The sequence below is a fragment of the Ixodes scapularis genome, unplaced genomic scaffold (genome assembly GCF_016920785.2).
Source record: "Ixodes scapularis isolate PalLabHiFi unplaced genomic scaffold, ASM1692078v2 PGA_scaffold6__148_contigs__length_123643588, whole genome shotgun sequence".
In the NCBI taxonomy this organism is placed as follows: Eukaryota; Metazoa; Arthropoda; class Arachnida; order Ixodida; family Ixodidae; genus Ixodes; species Ixodes scapularis.
In genome coordinates, this window is record NW_024609881.1 from 84,596,283 (window position 1) to 84,612,148 (window position 15,866).

Consider the following 15,866-nt stretch of genomic DNA (forward strand, 5'->3'; position numbering starts at 1 on the left):
GTTTAGGAAGCGAGGTATATATACGCCGATAACCAACTGGTCCGATTTTTGTTTGCGCGGAAACTTGAAACGAGACGTTACTAATAAATCAAAGGGTGACCTAGATAACCCGCGACCATCGAAACGTGGCTCGGTTTCGAAAATGGAGGTGCCTTTTGTGCGCCGAGTCAGGAGCGACTTCAGTAGGTGGCAACCTTGGGTGGATGGATGAGTGGACACGGCTGAACCCTTTAAATCGGGCGACGGCTTGAGCCGCCTAGCCATTTTAGAAATAACTGGCGCCACCTGGCGGGAAATCAGACTTCGAGGACTCCTAGGATCAAACAACGCGCGCATTAGGGAGGAGATCGTAAAAGCGTATTAGGTACTTGTGGGCAAGAAGATAAGGCCACAATAAGCATAGAAGGGACGTTGAAGGAGCGTACTAATCTAGGTCACTGAAGCTCGATGGAATGCGCGCGCTCTCTTGAGCACGTGCTCACTTATTTTCACTCACTTATTCCGAAAATGGTCCATTTTAGAGATTTCAGCAATGATCCCAACCGAGAACGAAATTGACGGAACTTTCGCTCAAAATCGACGCCCGATGTCCAATTTCGTTCCGTCACTGACTGGATGCAGGTTGGCGTACCGAGGAGGACTTACGCCAGTCGGGTTTATGCCAGAGGGAAAGGGTGGAGGCGGGTGCTAATGCGTGGACAGGATGTTACGTTTAATATACGAGTTTTCCTACAAATGTCAAAATTAAGATTTGAAATCAAAAATAAATAGTTTTTTTTTTTTTAAATCCTCTCATGAGAATTAAAAGCGTATAGATACTTCCCTCCTAGAGATTTATGCGGAATGATAGAGCAATAGGGTGAAACAAAATAGCTTCGATGTGCCGACAGCCCACGAAATTTCAGCTTTTTCCAACTCTCGCTTCTACACGCACACTAAGCCCTCGTATAAACCTTCCGAGTTTCTTTCTAGAAAGAGAAAACTTGCATAGACTGTGGGGAAATAGATGCGATGACATAAAATACCTGGCAACGCAAGTTCACAGAATATTTAATGTGACAGAAAAGCGCCGTTAGCGCGGGAGTGCTTAACGTGGGAGTGCGGGTCAACGCGGGAGTGCAGATGATCATCATCCGATGGCATCGAACAGACCGACCACTCCCTGGCGTGTCAGACAAAATTCAGGTCCCCGTGAGCGAAGCAGCCAAGGCCAAGGGCATAACGGCCGCCGCCAGCGAAGGCGTGTTTTTGCGGACGTCTTGCAATCGGGCCATACGCGATCAAGATCTGTCGAAAGTGCTCACGCTCGCTGAATAACAATCAGCGCACGATTAAAAGCTCGTGCGGCGCGTACTCTTGGCGCGAGGCAAGGACAAAACTTTTGAAATCGAGTCTTAATTCTAGTTCTTTTAGTCACAGCGACCGCTAACTTCAAACGGTTCATCTGGAAAGATCGAAGGGTCTAGCGGTAACTTTCTTTGCCGGAGATCCATAGCCTTGGAAGAACAGGCTGACCGCCACAGACGTGAGTAAACGTTGTGCCTTATCTATCGCAGACACTTGTTTTCGTTCCTTCAGAAAGTGTCCCTAAATAAGCTACGCTCCAGAGTAACGACACTTGCCCACGTTGTGGCCTAAAATCACGGTTGCCAGTTACCTGAAGCGTTATCTGAAATCACAGGAAGCACTTTTCCGCCCTCCAGAAATGTTGGAACAGTTCGGAACAGAGCAAAGCAATATTACGTGAGCGTCCTAGCACCGAATCTAATGCTGAGAAAGTCGCACTTTTGAATCATGAAGATTTGCAGTTGCGTCTGCTCTGCATACGAACCAAAATGGCGGCGCCCACAACAATGTCGCGGAACAGAGAGCCGATACCACTGGCCTACTACAATAGAGATCAGTGGCCGATACTCTTAACGCAGCTCATTTAGTGGCTCTAGGCATCTATCTTGGCTTTCACGCCTTTCACGAGAGTTGATGGCGATGATTTAGGGTTTCTTGCCGCAAAGAGAACAAATATTTCGTTTAGCTTCTACACAAAAAGAAAACGTCAAGAAATTCTAATAAATAACCCGTTCCTGCAACGAAAAGTTTTTTTTTTCCTTTTTGTTACTCGTGTTATCTTCAGGACATGTCCGTTCAGTGCTGACGAACGTCTGGACACCTGAACGTAATGTCCTAATAAATGTTGTAAAATATGTATGGCACTTAAGCAGACTCGCACTGTACTAATTAAAGGTAATCTCATTCTCTCTCCATCGAAAAAGTAACGTTCTTCTTTTCTTTTTTTAGGTAACGGCTAATTATTTTTCGTCTCACGTAATCGAATTGCCTAACTGAATACTTTTCTTTAGCGAGAGTATTTGTAATCAAAATCGATTACCTTTTTTTTTTTTTTTTTTTTTTTTCGAGCAACGCGTGCACAAGACCACCCGAGTCGTACCATAAAAAAAACAAAAAACGAAGCACGTGGCTGGATCGCAGAAACAGTACACAGGGGCAAAGTGCACAGCAAAACAGGTGCGATGCGAGACGCTAAAAAACGCCTACAGTCGAAACAGCTGGGCGAACTATATATAAAAAATAAGAGAAGATGGATTGAGGTAAAGGCAATCTGCGAGAGTTTGACAGTCATAAACACACGCAGTGTTACGGCCCACAGTACAGAGCATACCCAGAGGGTGTACAGGCAAACATAAAAATGTGCATAAAAAAAAAGAACAACGGAGCTTAGGGGGACAGGCATGGCGGAACGAAACGGACGGGAAACGTGCGAGCAGGGGGGACGCTTGCGAGGAAACGTCATCGAAGCGGGACAGGCACGGTTTGCGACACGCGCATTATGCAACGGACGCGAAGAGAAGGACACGGACACAAGGACATTGGCAAGAGGACGCGGGAACTAAAAGACGCGGACAGAAAAAAAAAAAAAAAAGAAGACAGGCGCACGAACAGTACGCGGACACATAAAAGACGCGGACACGAACAGGAGCACACGAAGAGAAAACACGGTCACAGAGACACGAACAGAAAGACGCGGACCGGACAAAAATACACGGACAGAAATTTACGGAGAAAATCGGACGGAGAAAAACGAACGGAAAGTCACTTACAGAAGGATAAAGTCAGAGGCAGACGCACACACTGACCGATTGATTAAAAGTGGTTTTATCCAAAAACATCGAGGGAAAAAAAAAAGAACGAGACAAAAACATACCATAAGACAAGCGTGACGAGACAACTTACAGTCAGAGAACTAAAGTGTTGAAGAGATCAACGAAACGCGCAGCAAGAAATGGACAGAGACTTCGATGCACAGACAGACACACAGATTGGAGAAGGGGGGGGGGGGGGGGGGGACGAACGAAAAAACAACCAAAAGACAGGCTGCAACAACATCGTTATTGAAAATGAGTGGCAATAACGAAATTAAAACAAAGTTGAGCAAAAACCTTAACTTATCGAGCTGGTTGGACAGCACCCTCGCATGCAAACAACGCGCAATGAATTGATCAGCACGGTCGATTTGACGAGGAGGAACCTGTCGATAGGCAGCGGAAGTTGAGAGACGTATTCGACAAAAGTGGTCAAAGAAAAGCCGACACATCGCCTCGCATGCAAGCAAATAAAATTATTAGATTTGATATGGAACATTCCTAGGGTCCACAGGCGAAAGAGCTTGAGGGACGCGTATAGGAACGATTCGACAGATCAAACGCCGAGAAGAGAAAAGGCGACACAACGCCTCGACGCGTACAGATCTTCAGACAACACGATTCGTTTCGCACCACAGCGACCGGCGGCAAGCGGACATCAGGTCCAGCCGTCCAGGAAAGAGCCAACCTCGACAAGGCTCATCTGGAGTGAAAACAAGCGGATGAACAAACCACAAAACAAGAAGGCGCTTCGCGCGTCCAGTGCCGCCGAACGAAGAACTGTCCTCCGAAGCGAACGACGGGCCGGTCTGAGGAGGAGGCACAGTTCAACGGCCTTCCGGAGAGCGTCACGGCCCTCTGGACACGAGGCTTCCCACAGGCGCCCGGTGTAACAACTCGGAACTGTCGGGCCGACTACGCGGGTCACCACGGTAGACCGATGCGCCGTGCCCTCGAGCAGACCGAGACGCCGCCGGCGGAAGGACAAGGGCGCAGAGGTGACGCGTCTCCATGTTCTCGGGCAAGCTGAGTTACGCCGAGACAAAAGAAACAAGAGAAAGGGTGACAGAGGGGAACGAGGGAGTAATCCACAAAGGAAAGTGTGGCGGACAAGGATGCTGTCACGGTTGATTAACGGACAGGATTGGCGCTTGAGGCCACTTTTTTATGTGGTAGCCGGGGGTCGAAACTGGACAACCTTGACCTGTGGTGCTCCAGAATGCAGGATGCTAATCGCGATTGCCTTAGCGTATAGACGCCATGTAGCTGTTGTGCACGGGCGCCGCCATAACCGACCTTGAGTTTTGTTTGCTCGTATTCCGTTTACTTCACATCACCATTACCAGCAGCCAGGTCATTGATATTTGTTATTCCGTTCTGACCTTTCTCCCCAGCCTTTGTGTAGACTCGTGAACGCCCGTTTCAGTGGCTCTGTGTCTCGGTGAGACTAGGTAAGACAAGAGAAGGTGAGCAATGGCGGCTGTGTCTATATCAAAACATGAAAAAAAAAAGAAAAGAAAAAAGCATTCGTTTCGGTTACAAATGAAGTCAACGACAAATTTTTTCCAGATGTCCACTGAACCTGAAAAAACACACAATCCTCTTGATGTCCCGCAAAATACGTCTGTCTTGGTGAGGGTATGAAGAAACAAACTACAGCTCGAATCATCTAGGGATATCTAGTCACTTCGGTGTAGACTGACCGACACAACTTCTACTGGGAGGTGCTCATTGAAGGGTGTTGGGCACAAGTTCTAAGAAATAATGAATTTCGCGGTAGCGCATTTTCAGTGTGCAGGAGCTTCATTCTAACACATTGTAGGGAAAGACCCTGCCATAATGCCTTTCTTTTATTCTCAGAAAATTGTAGTTTCCGCTCGAAGGACATTGTCCGTTCACCATTCCCCGGACATCCGATGGACTACATGCCACAGCATTTTACACTAAGAAAGTCGACGTGGGGAACTTACTACATAGTCCCATAACAATGTTATAAAAACGTTTGTCAGGGGAGCTGTGACATCTATTCTGATTCGACGACTATCACAGTCTCGAGTGTAAAATTGCCCAGAGAGTGGACACTGCATACGACAACTAACGATTATACCAATTGTTATAACCAGGCATAGCCTGTTAGTGATGTGATCCCGGCTCTACCGCTGACCTTTGTCGCACCATCTCACGTCGGAAGTGGACAGTCTGAAGAACACAAGGCATGAGAGTTCTGTCACTCAAGCCTAGTCAAGACAGACATGGCAGCATATAACAAACAAAGGCTTCAGCACCGAGGATCACCGAACAGTCTGAAAGTCGCCTGTGATCACAAACACCGTGTCCCAAAACAGCTGCAGCGTGAAAAGGTGCCATAGCGAGGTCACTGACCACCGTCCGCGTCCAGGTGACCAGTGCAGATCCTTTCCACGGCCACCCACCAAGCTGAAGAAAGTCCGCGCCCAGCAAAAAAGAGCGAGTAGAATAGAAAGAACTGCAATTATTCCAAACCAAGATAAAGGAACAACGGGCTCTTCTCAAAAAGGAAAAGCGGGCTAACTGCACGTGCTACGCAGACGAGCAGGCCGACTGGCTCGCTGAGCCCGATAAGCAGCCATGCGCGCGCCCGCGCGTCTGCCATAGCTCCCCCGCCGCGCCACCATAGCCGCATCCAGCCAAGCCTAGCCAAAGCCATACCGAAGGCAAGTCGTCTGCTAGAGCTGACCCGAACTGCGCGCCATAGCAGCACAACTTCTGCTACCCCAGACAGGTCCATTAACCACCGAGCACATGCATCATCAACATACGGTATTTATTTATTTATTGCTCTCTTTCTTCCCAGTAACCCTTTTTTTATTTTCATCCTCGTCTATTTACATCTTCTCAGCGCTTCTGCTACTATACGTTGTTTTTCTTTTCTTAGGGCGCGAAACCGAAACCAGTTAGCGATGACTCTGCCGCACGACGCGATGGCGGCGCTTCACACGAAATTCGTTCACGTAACTTTACACCAAGGTTTATTTTTTTTCGTGCACTATTTTACCGTTTGCGCGGATCCTGATGCGAAACTAGCTTCCAGACGACCGTCAAACTGGAGGCTTGAGTTATGCCGGCTCGTTTTTTTGTTTTTTTACCCTTCCACCCCATCCTTCATTACACGCTAAAAAAAAAAAAAAAAAACGCATTCCCACGAGAGGCGCGAGAAGTTTTTAGCACCAAGAGCCGTTACCCCATGTACGAAAAAAAAGAACAAACAAGCGGCGTATCTTTAATTTATCTTTATATATATTTTTTATTACAGGCGCGCAGTTATTAAGGGGGTACTACCATTGCATGCCGCCATCGTAATTATTACAAACGTGCGTTATGCGAGGGCTCATCAAAGCGCGGCACAAAAACGTATCCTATTTACACCGATTCGCCGACTGCGCCACGAGGAAATGTTGGGGCAATCTGCGCGCCACAACGTTATAACAGGCCCTCCACAATTATGAAAGGCTAAAACAAACGTGAAAACAATTTTCGAAGAAATTCCGCACATACCGGCCGACTAAAGAAGACGGCAGTTTTCAGATTTTAATTGCTACACCCGCGGTCCCTCTATATGTGTACATGTGACCTTTTTATACGCATCTTTCACTTCCTTGGTTGTAGAATGCGATTCAACAGCTCGCCTGGCACTTTTCTTTGAGTACACGATCTCGCCCGCGTTGGAAGTTATCAAAAGTGGGAAGTTCTTGATCAGGTAAACTCTGGCGGAGTAAGTTCTTAAGATAGCCAAATGTGTTTGTATAGACCAGGGGTCTCAAACTCTTTTGAGCATGGGGGCCAGATAGCCCACCCGCGAAATGTCGAGGGCCAACATGGGGTTTTCGTAGACCGCGTTTCCCCCCCGCTAAGCCCTCAGCAACGAAGAAGCCGCTATTGCGCCTGCGCGCCGATGGCCTTGTAGGAACCAAGCACCGAATCGTTAGTGTATCGTTCAATTCCCTCGGGAAGTATCCGAGTTCGGTACGTCTGGAAATACTTTTTTTCTTTTTTTCGTACGTTGGTTCTTGCTTTTTCGACGATTTTTGTAGCAGAATTACAAGAAAATGCTTTCATCTTAACGGTATGTAAGACGAGACAATCGTCGATCTGAAAGAAAACAGATTAGTGGCAGATATGTTAAAATGTGGTAAGTGCCGAGCTACGTTTCCAGTGGAAATGAATGGACGACAAGAGGTCATTATGGCGCATGCAGCGCCCGAGGGAACAGGTGCTCGCAGCCACGAAACAATTGCGGGCCGCATGCGGCCCGCGGGTCGCGTGTTTGGTGTTTGAGATCCCTGGTATAAACCTTTTTCTTTGCAAACGCCACCATGCGGTGCCAGGAGAATGCAGTTTGGCGGTTCAAGCAAATGCCACCAGAGGCCGACAGCGCTGAACTTTTTCCCCTGGCGGGCAATTCAGCCTAGATCTTTACAGGAGCGAATGCACGCATCCACCGCAACGCGCTGAAAGGCTGCACGTGGCGCTGACGTCGCGGCTGCGGCCGCGCAAAGGACTCTGGAGTTGCCTGCGTCGCCGAGGTGGACGAAGCGTCTGCTCGTGCGCTTCTAACGGTCTTCGTGCGGCGCCCGCACTGTTTCGGTTACCGGTTACAGCTAGGGTCGAATAATGCTTCGTGAAATGCAATTGAGCTTCCTAAAGGTTTGTATAGATACTGCAAAGCGGCAATTCCGGTTTAAGCTTTGAAAGTTTTGTTCTTTCATTTTCCACCGGTAAGATCCGATCGGTAAGTTCCATTTCTCTGTCAGCGGTTACGAAAGATGATTGTGATGTTCATACAATTAAGGCGAAGGTGCGGGCGAGCTGGACAGAATAAACGATAATAATTTCTGGAGAAGGACAAACACATTTCAATACATAGCTAGGTGACTGAAGGACGATTCCTCGTATGGATATGCACGTTTAGGTTTCCGGAAGTGATCAGTGGATCTCGAAGAATGCCAGGAATAATTCAAGACTCGGATAAAACAATTCGCGGAAAAGGGATTTGTGTGGCTCATTTTGGAGCAGGTAACATCTTCATGAGCTCAAAGAGAAAAGGTCTGAGGAGGAACGTATGTACCTATGTCGCGATAGCCGTTGAAGTTGAACCATCGTATTTGTTAAGAGGCATAACGTTTATTATTTCCAATTGTACGCTTGCCAAAACATTTTTTTTTTGTAATTAAAATTGAAATGTGGAGTTTTGCATTCGTAAAAATGTATAGTTTGTCAGTTGTTTGTTGTTTCACCTCCTTTCGTTTGAAACTTGTTCGTTGATTAATATACTCTCGTAATTCACCTTTTTTTTTTGTGTGGGCACGTAAGAAAGGCATTTAGAATACACTTCTTTGAAGAATTGGCGAAAAGGCACACGATCTCTGTTCTTGTTCGCCGAATCCTGAGTCAAGAGTTCGTTTTGAAGGACTTCAACGTGCCCTAAAACGTTGCACATATTTTTTATTGTACTTTAAATGTCAATAAAGACGACATAGTGCTTTTATGAAACTATGTTTGACGGGCTTACTTTTTAGTTAGTAATATATAACAACTCGCAACTCGCTAAACGACGCAAAAAAAAAAAAATCATGAGCCATTCCACTCTGTGAAGGTAGAAGGCCAGCAAAGCTGTTTAGCACGCAACACATAGCCGCCCCGGGGAGCCGGAGGAAAGTAGACACGCGCGACGGGACTGCCACCCGACGGAAAGTAGACACGCGCGACGGAAGGAAAGGAAACTAGGCACGCAAGCGGCTTGGAACGACGACAAAGAGAGGGCGGTGCGAGCGTAGACATGGCCGACGCGGGTCGCACAGCGGCAAATCTTTGAAAAACCTCTATTATCTACCCGAGAGCCTACTGATCTTGAAAATGGTGGCCATTGATAACTAATTCACTGAATAGACCTATCGCTAAATTACCCAAGCATCAAGGAGAATGCAGGGAATGGTGTTCCACGCGCCGCAGCACGTGCCGGCGTCTACAGCAGTAACTGTGATAAAGCAAAAGCCTAAAATAGGTGACATCTTGCATGTGCGTTCGTCAACGCTTTAATTTGGTTATTCACTTCGAATCTTTTATACGGGGAAGGCGTGCGCGTGCGGCGTGCGAGCGTTATTTTTAAACACTGCACACACTTACAAAAAAAAAAAAAGAAGAAGTCCACGAAACCCCAGCCATAAACAGCTTCGCTGTTATATATGCTTCTGGAAAGGGTGGATGCAACACAAAGAACGTAACATCCAAAACCATTTGTATGAGGAGCGGCTTGCGGACGACATTGATGAATATCGAAGACTGCTTCGGGTGTCTCGGACGACATGCGCAACAGTGGAAGCCACATGTTAGGCGATCCCGACACCACCGCCGGTCCCTCACTGAACAAAACCTGTAAAGTTGGCAGACACGCGAACAAAATATCCCACGCCAAGGCGGGGACTGTTTGTGCAGCCCCGGCGCGAATCCGATTGTCAACAGGTCATGCGGGCACGTAAATTCTACCGACTCATCACCAAGTAGCGGTGCATTGAATACCGTTCGCACGACATGCATGTGGGGTTCAGGTACAAAGATGCCAACTAATTAAAAAAGAAAAAAGAAATCCTGGTTGTGAACAAACTGTACTGTAACACGGGTCGCCAAAAAACAAACAAAAAACATCGGTGTTCGTCACGTAGCCTATTACGAAGTGGACCATTACGAAACGAAGTAGTCCATCACGAAACCAGTGAGGTTAGCCGCCGTTTGCACGAGCGTTCACTTCCCTTGAAATCTTTAGCAACACTGGTTCAACGTTTTAGTGTTGAACCAGTTTGAACCGCTAAATGGACAAACCGAACCCGAAAACTGAAATTCGAATACCAACAGTCAAGTGCGGGGGCAGAACAGACTACGTCTATGGAAGAAGAAAAAAAAAAAAAAAAAAAAAAAAAAAGCAAAAGAAGTTGAGAAAAGATGTGGGAGCAAAGAATGCAGGGAAAATCAACTATGTATACGGGACGAAAACAGGAAAAAAGGAAGGAACATTGATGCGATAATTCACGGGGGAGCTCGCTGTTATTCGGGAATAGAACAGGAGTATTGAGGACTAGGAGATATAGCACAAAGTAAGAAGAGATGGATACGCTGTGATTTGTATGCCAAAGGGAAGACGAGACAATAGAACATGTGGTGTCGAGGTGCACAGGGCTAGCTCTCCCCCTTCCGGAGGGGGCGACAGATTTAGCCGGAGCGCTGGGGTTTGCAGACGAGAATGGAAGAATGGATGATAAGTGCATTTCAATAACAAGGACGAGATTGGAAGACTGGTGGAAATTATCTAAGGCGATTTGAATGACGACAACTAACTGAAACAGCTGGGGATAGGCGGGACAGAGGAAAATTGGGACTTCCTCTCGCGTGGCTCCGGACCAAAGTCTCCACCCTGCCTTCCAGTGGGCCCAGCGCCGAAGCAACGCCCGCTCAGGTTTGACCAGAGGAAAATTGGCGACTCCCTCGCCGGAGAGAAGAAGCGGGGGTGCAGTTTTTACTTTCTTTGCCCGATTCCCCAAAGGTCATCCTGGTGATAGTTACGAGATCGCAGAGGGTAAGCATATGGCCGAGGTAAAGAAATCACACTTGGTTCTCCATTTCCAGGCTAGGTGGCGCAAGCTACCGCCCGATAGAACGGGTACAGCCGTTAGCATCCATCCATCCCAAGCAATGTAGCCGGTGCAGTACGGGCTGGCAACCTGGAAGTTTCACAAAGCGCAATTTCGCCTGCGGTACGTAGTTTTCGAACACGCAATTCGGCCAATTCCTTTGGGAATGGGCCGAAGTCCCGTTCAAAAGCCAAGTCACGTGACGTCATGAGGTCACGTGACCTGCGTGTCGGTGAAACGTGTCACTTTTCTCGAGAAGCTCGGCCATATAAGCTACGTATATTGCGCGCTTAAAAGCACGATCATATATAGATCGCTGAACCCTCGCTCACTCTTGTTTTCTATTTACCCTTTCAGAGTCACCGCGGGCGCCTCCGCCGAGGCCACATGGCCACCGGCTAGCGTCCGTCGAATTGCCCGCCTCGAATAACAGCGGGTGTTTACCCGTTTCTTCACCTCCGGGCTCGAATGCACCAAACAGGGGGAGTGAAGGCGCGCGACAAAATAGGCAAAAAAACTGCAACAACAAAAAAAAAAAAAAACAGTCAAGATAACGACTAACAAGCAACGAAAAGGGTCATGGATCGCAGCAGAAATGGATAGTGATAGCGTCTCGGGAACAGGTTACAGGTCAGTAATGGATGGCAATAAAATCACGGGGAGGTGATGGCGTTCTTGCGCCGCGCGAGGCAAGAAATACGAGTGAAAGGTCGCCGAGCTTGGAGCTTCCAAGTTTATGCGGATGATCGACGCGGGCTTAGATGTAAAAAAGGAATAGTCATCATTTGAGCGAGCAAGAAGAGACAATGAAAAATGCAATCGCTAACTCGACTACATTTCATTCATCCTTCCTTCCTCGTAGCTTCCAAGACTGGAACCATCTTCCCGGTTCAATTACTTCCATCACGGAATGAGAGCATTGGAAATCTGCGTTACCTGACCCATGTTCTTGACTAGCGTGTCTAAAACTGTATTGTGTTTTTTTTTAAATCCGATTTGTGTCCTCTTTTTGTTTAAATTTGTTGGTCTCCCCCTCTGTAATGCCTTCGGACCCTGAGGGGACAATAAATACAAAAATAAATAAATTAAATAATAGCCTGTTGGAAAACACTGCCTTTGTGTAACCGCACAGGAAAACATACGACGTAGGTCGCCGACAGATTCGAGCGAGATTTCGAGCCGGAAGATACGGCCGGGATCCGAATTTCTCCCTGTTCCGGGGTTCAGCCAACATTACCTATACACACATTTTCCACGAGGGCGCAGTCATCTTGAATGTCGTCACTCCTGGTATGCGTTAAAACATCGACTTGACCTCTCCTCTCCGGCGGAAGGTGTTCACGAAAAATCCGTGATTGTCACACATTCTTAATTCCTGCCTCACCTATATTTCTCCAAATATTCCAAATTGAAATGCTTTATTTCATTTTTCTTCCCGCATACCAGATACGGAACCCACGTGACAGAGAACGAAAAGGAAACGAAAAACCTCCATATAGACGAACCGAACTCTCTGACGTCACGGTACAGCGGTGGAGCTGCTGTCGACACTGCGCATGCGCAGTCGGTTTATCTCACGCGTACCCGGTTTCTTCGCAGGTGCACTGCACACACTCGGTAAATGCCCCACGATCTCGTTTTCTTTTTTGTTTTCTGTGTGTGCATGATTGGTTACGTCAGCGATAGCAAGCGTATAAAGACGACGAGCAACGTGACGATGGACTTTTGGCGCCGCTTGATTGGCTCAGGATGGATGCATGTTAATGGCTATACTCTTTGTAACGGGCGGTAGCTTGCGCCACCTAGCCTGAGTTTGAAAAGACGTAGGCTTAGTGGCGAGAGTGTCTACAACTATGTGTCAGTTTCGCGCCAGGAGGTTAGAAGCACTAGGAGGGGGCACGTGGCAATATTGGTAGAGCCTAGTCATAAAAAGTTTAAACGATGTTGTGGCCAACGTGACCGTAGATCTCTGTGGCAATTGGTGCGCGTGACATGTCACGTGTGAGATGGATGGTTGATTGTATACTCTGTTTCACCTCATGATGTACCGCAGGAAAGGCAACAAGCGCGAGCTCCTTGCTCTGGGGCACATCCCGGCGGCACAAGCACTTGTGACTTAAGAGCAGCTGCCAACGCTATGAGCTCGCGCTTCTAGCCTTCGCTGCAGTACAACATAAGGTGAAACGAAGTATAAGGATTCCTTGCAGGCTTGCGCGCGCTCCGTCCGGTAGGTCTTATCATATCGAAGGCGAGACTGCAGTATATTCTAGTACTCCATAGCTAGACGAAGGCTAGCTACGGTCACGTGATGTGGTCACGTTGCCTGATAAGTGAGGAGAGTAAGGAGGAAAATGAGAAAGAGGCGAGGCGTCAAGGAAGCATGGCTTGTGGAGGCTACGCGGCTGGCGTCATGCCCTCTCCTACCCTATCCTCCTTGGTTTCAGGACTCGATAGAAAACGGAGGATGACAGTTCGACGCCATCGCAGAGATATGGAGAGGAGACACAGATACGCTCCTAATATCGTTCCACTTAGGTTCCGGTCATAACCAAAAAGTACTTGCAGAAAAAAAAAAGTTTTGTTTAATTAGGAGGAGTTGTGTTTCACATACTCCGTAGTTTATCCAGAGCAGTGTTTCACATAATTGCAAATTACTGCGTAGTTTATACAGATCATCGCTTTTGAGATAATCAATAATTGTAAACAATAAATGTTAAAAAATATCAACTTTTTGAAAGCTTCAGTTGGGCAGGGTTCAGGTTTAGTGGTAGGGCAGGTAAGTGGAACGACAACCCACGTGGCACCTCCTAATTCCAGACAAAAAAACAGCAAAAATAAAGCTTAGAGAACCGGTGTTCCACATATAATCCTCGATCCACGTAAAAAAAATGACTTGTTCCACAAGGAATCTATGCGGAACGTTCATTTAACCGGAACCCACGTGGAACCGTGCGGGACGCGAGTGCTGCGTCGTCAGCGTTCGGCTGGACCTCGTGCCCAATCAAGGCGTCGGGGGACGTTCGGCGCCGGGCTGGGGCCCAATCGCCGGGCTGGGGCCCAATCGCCGGGCTGGGGCCCAATCGCCGGGCTGGGGCCCAATCGCCGGGCTGGGGCCCAATCGCCGGGCTGGGGCCCAATCGCCGGGCTGGGGCCCAATCGCCGGGCTGGCATCGTGTGATGACGTCACTTGTAGGCAGACGAGGCTGTTCGCGAGGCCTCGATTATTCTAGGGGGTTCGACGGTGTGAGCACGACGAACTATAAGCACACGAGTTGGTGACGCGGCGATATGCTCTTAATGCGGAGATAGAAAGATAAACTAGGTGCAATGCGGTCACAGCTGCCAATTAAAATTTCTATGTTGTCCAGTTTCTTGTTTTCTCTCTCCGTCTCGACGACAGTAGCGAGAAAATCGCCGTGTCTCCTGAGCCCGTGAAGTTAATTAGCGCGGTGTTTTTGCGGACAGGGGCAGCCGCCTTCATTCACGCGTTCAGACGATCAAAACGAGATCATGGACGAGGAATTAAAAGACCACCCTTAGTGCGCGTTTCTCCCAAATTCGCCGCGAGCGACCGCTGACTCAACAACGTCGGACTCGAACACCATAACGCCAGTAAGCAAGGACGGCAGCGCCCGTAATCGTTCTAAAACGCCAAAACTCGACGAAGCAATCCTTTTTTTTTTTCTCATTAAAATTACTATTAATTAGAAACGAACGTTTTTTTTTTGTCTCTTGTGTTTGGCTGATCCTGTGCAAGTGTATATTCACATGTGAGCTTGTGTTATTGCTTATTTGTACATTGTGTACGCAACCACCATGTCATCGTATACGCAAATGATCCCCCCCCCCCCCCCCCCCCCCCGCTATAATGCCTCTGGCGTTGCAGGGTAATCTCAAATAAATAAATAAGTTACATATTAAGCCGCGAGGTTCAGACGGCTCGAGAGTGACTGTATACATATACACCAACGCGGGTTTTACAAAGATGTCCGCGTTTACCCATAGCACGCGCACTGGTTGCCTCCTGCTGGGCTTTGGTCACGTGCGCAGTAAAACCTTTCTCGAAGGTTCACTGCTGTTGTCATCGAATGGCCATAAGCCACACTAGAAACGGAGAAGTGCGTTCAAAAACGTGCGCCAAAAACGCGTGCCAAAAAAGGCACGTCAAAAATGCAAAATGAACACAGTTCATAAGTTCCCTGGCAACACCAGACAGGGTGGGCCAGCAGGGAAAAAACAACAAAAACAACCGGATGCCCCGCCCCGGAAGCCGTCCCCGTGACAGCTTAAATCACGCATCAAAAAGAAAGAAGAAAAAAAAATGCGTCGTTCAAACTCGGTCATTCGTCTCGCGACGCTTGCGTAAGCCCGCCAGTCCCCTGTAAACATCCTGCGTGTTTTGAGCGGCGACACAAACAAGTAGCACGGCCTTTCTCATTTTTGCGAACCGAAAAAAGGTACCTGAATTAATGAATTAAAGGTACCTGAATTAACGGTTGGGAATGGCTAACTAAGATACAGTACAGTACACAGTCAAGGACTTTTCAGCAACCTCTTTCGAGCAATGTCCCGCTTAAAAATGTGAAGTGGGGTGCTGTTGCATGGAACAGCCCTGTTCAGAATATCACAAGGAACCGTACTGGGCCCATCGCGTTTCCTCATTTATATTAATGATATTAGTTGCACACTTAGAAGGTAGTGTTCGTTTGTTTGCCGACGATTATGTCATTTATCGCGCTATTACCAGTGGAGCTGATTGCAAAGAAATGCAAGGAATGAGAAGTGGTGTGCTGAGTGGCTCATGTACATTAAATTTCTTAAAAAACACTGCAATGACAAAAAGAAATTAAAGAATTCTTGTAATTTTTTCACGAGAAGAAAAAAAAAAATTCTCGCAATATTTATGCCGTTTAACACAATTCCAGAGGAGGTCACGGCCCCCTCTAAGTAACGCCCACAAATCAGTTTTTCCACCCATTACCACTGGATTGGCTTGGCTGCTCGGCCGAACACGTTAACAAGCCTGGTGTCTCCCTTTCGCGACATC

The 15,866-nt window shown here is 47.6% G+C and overlaps 1 protein-coding gene across 1 annotated transcript in view; it reads right to left on the minus strand.

Moving 5' to 3' along the window:
• Positions 1 to 15,866, minus strand: part of LOC8028588 (protein singed) — a 68,094-nt gene that overhangs the window by 23,914 nt on the left and 28,314 nt on the right. The gene's annotated exons all lie outside the window — the stretch shown is intronic.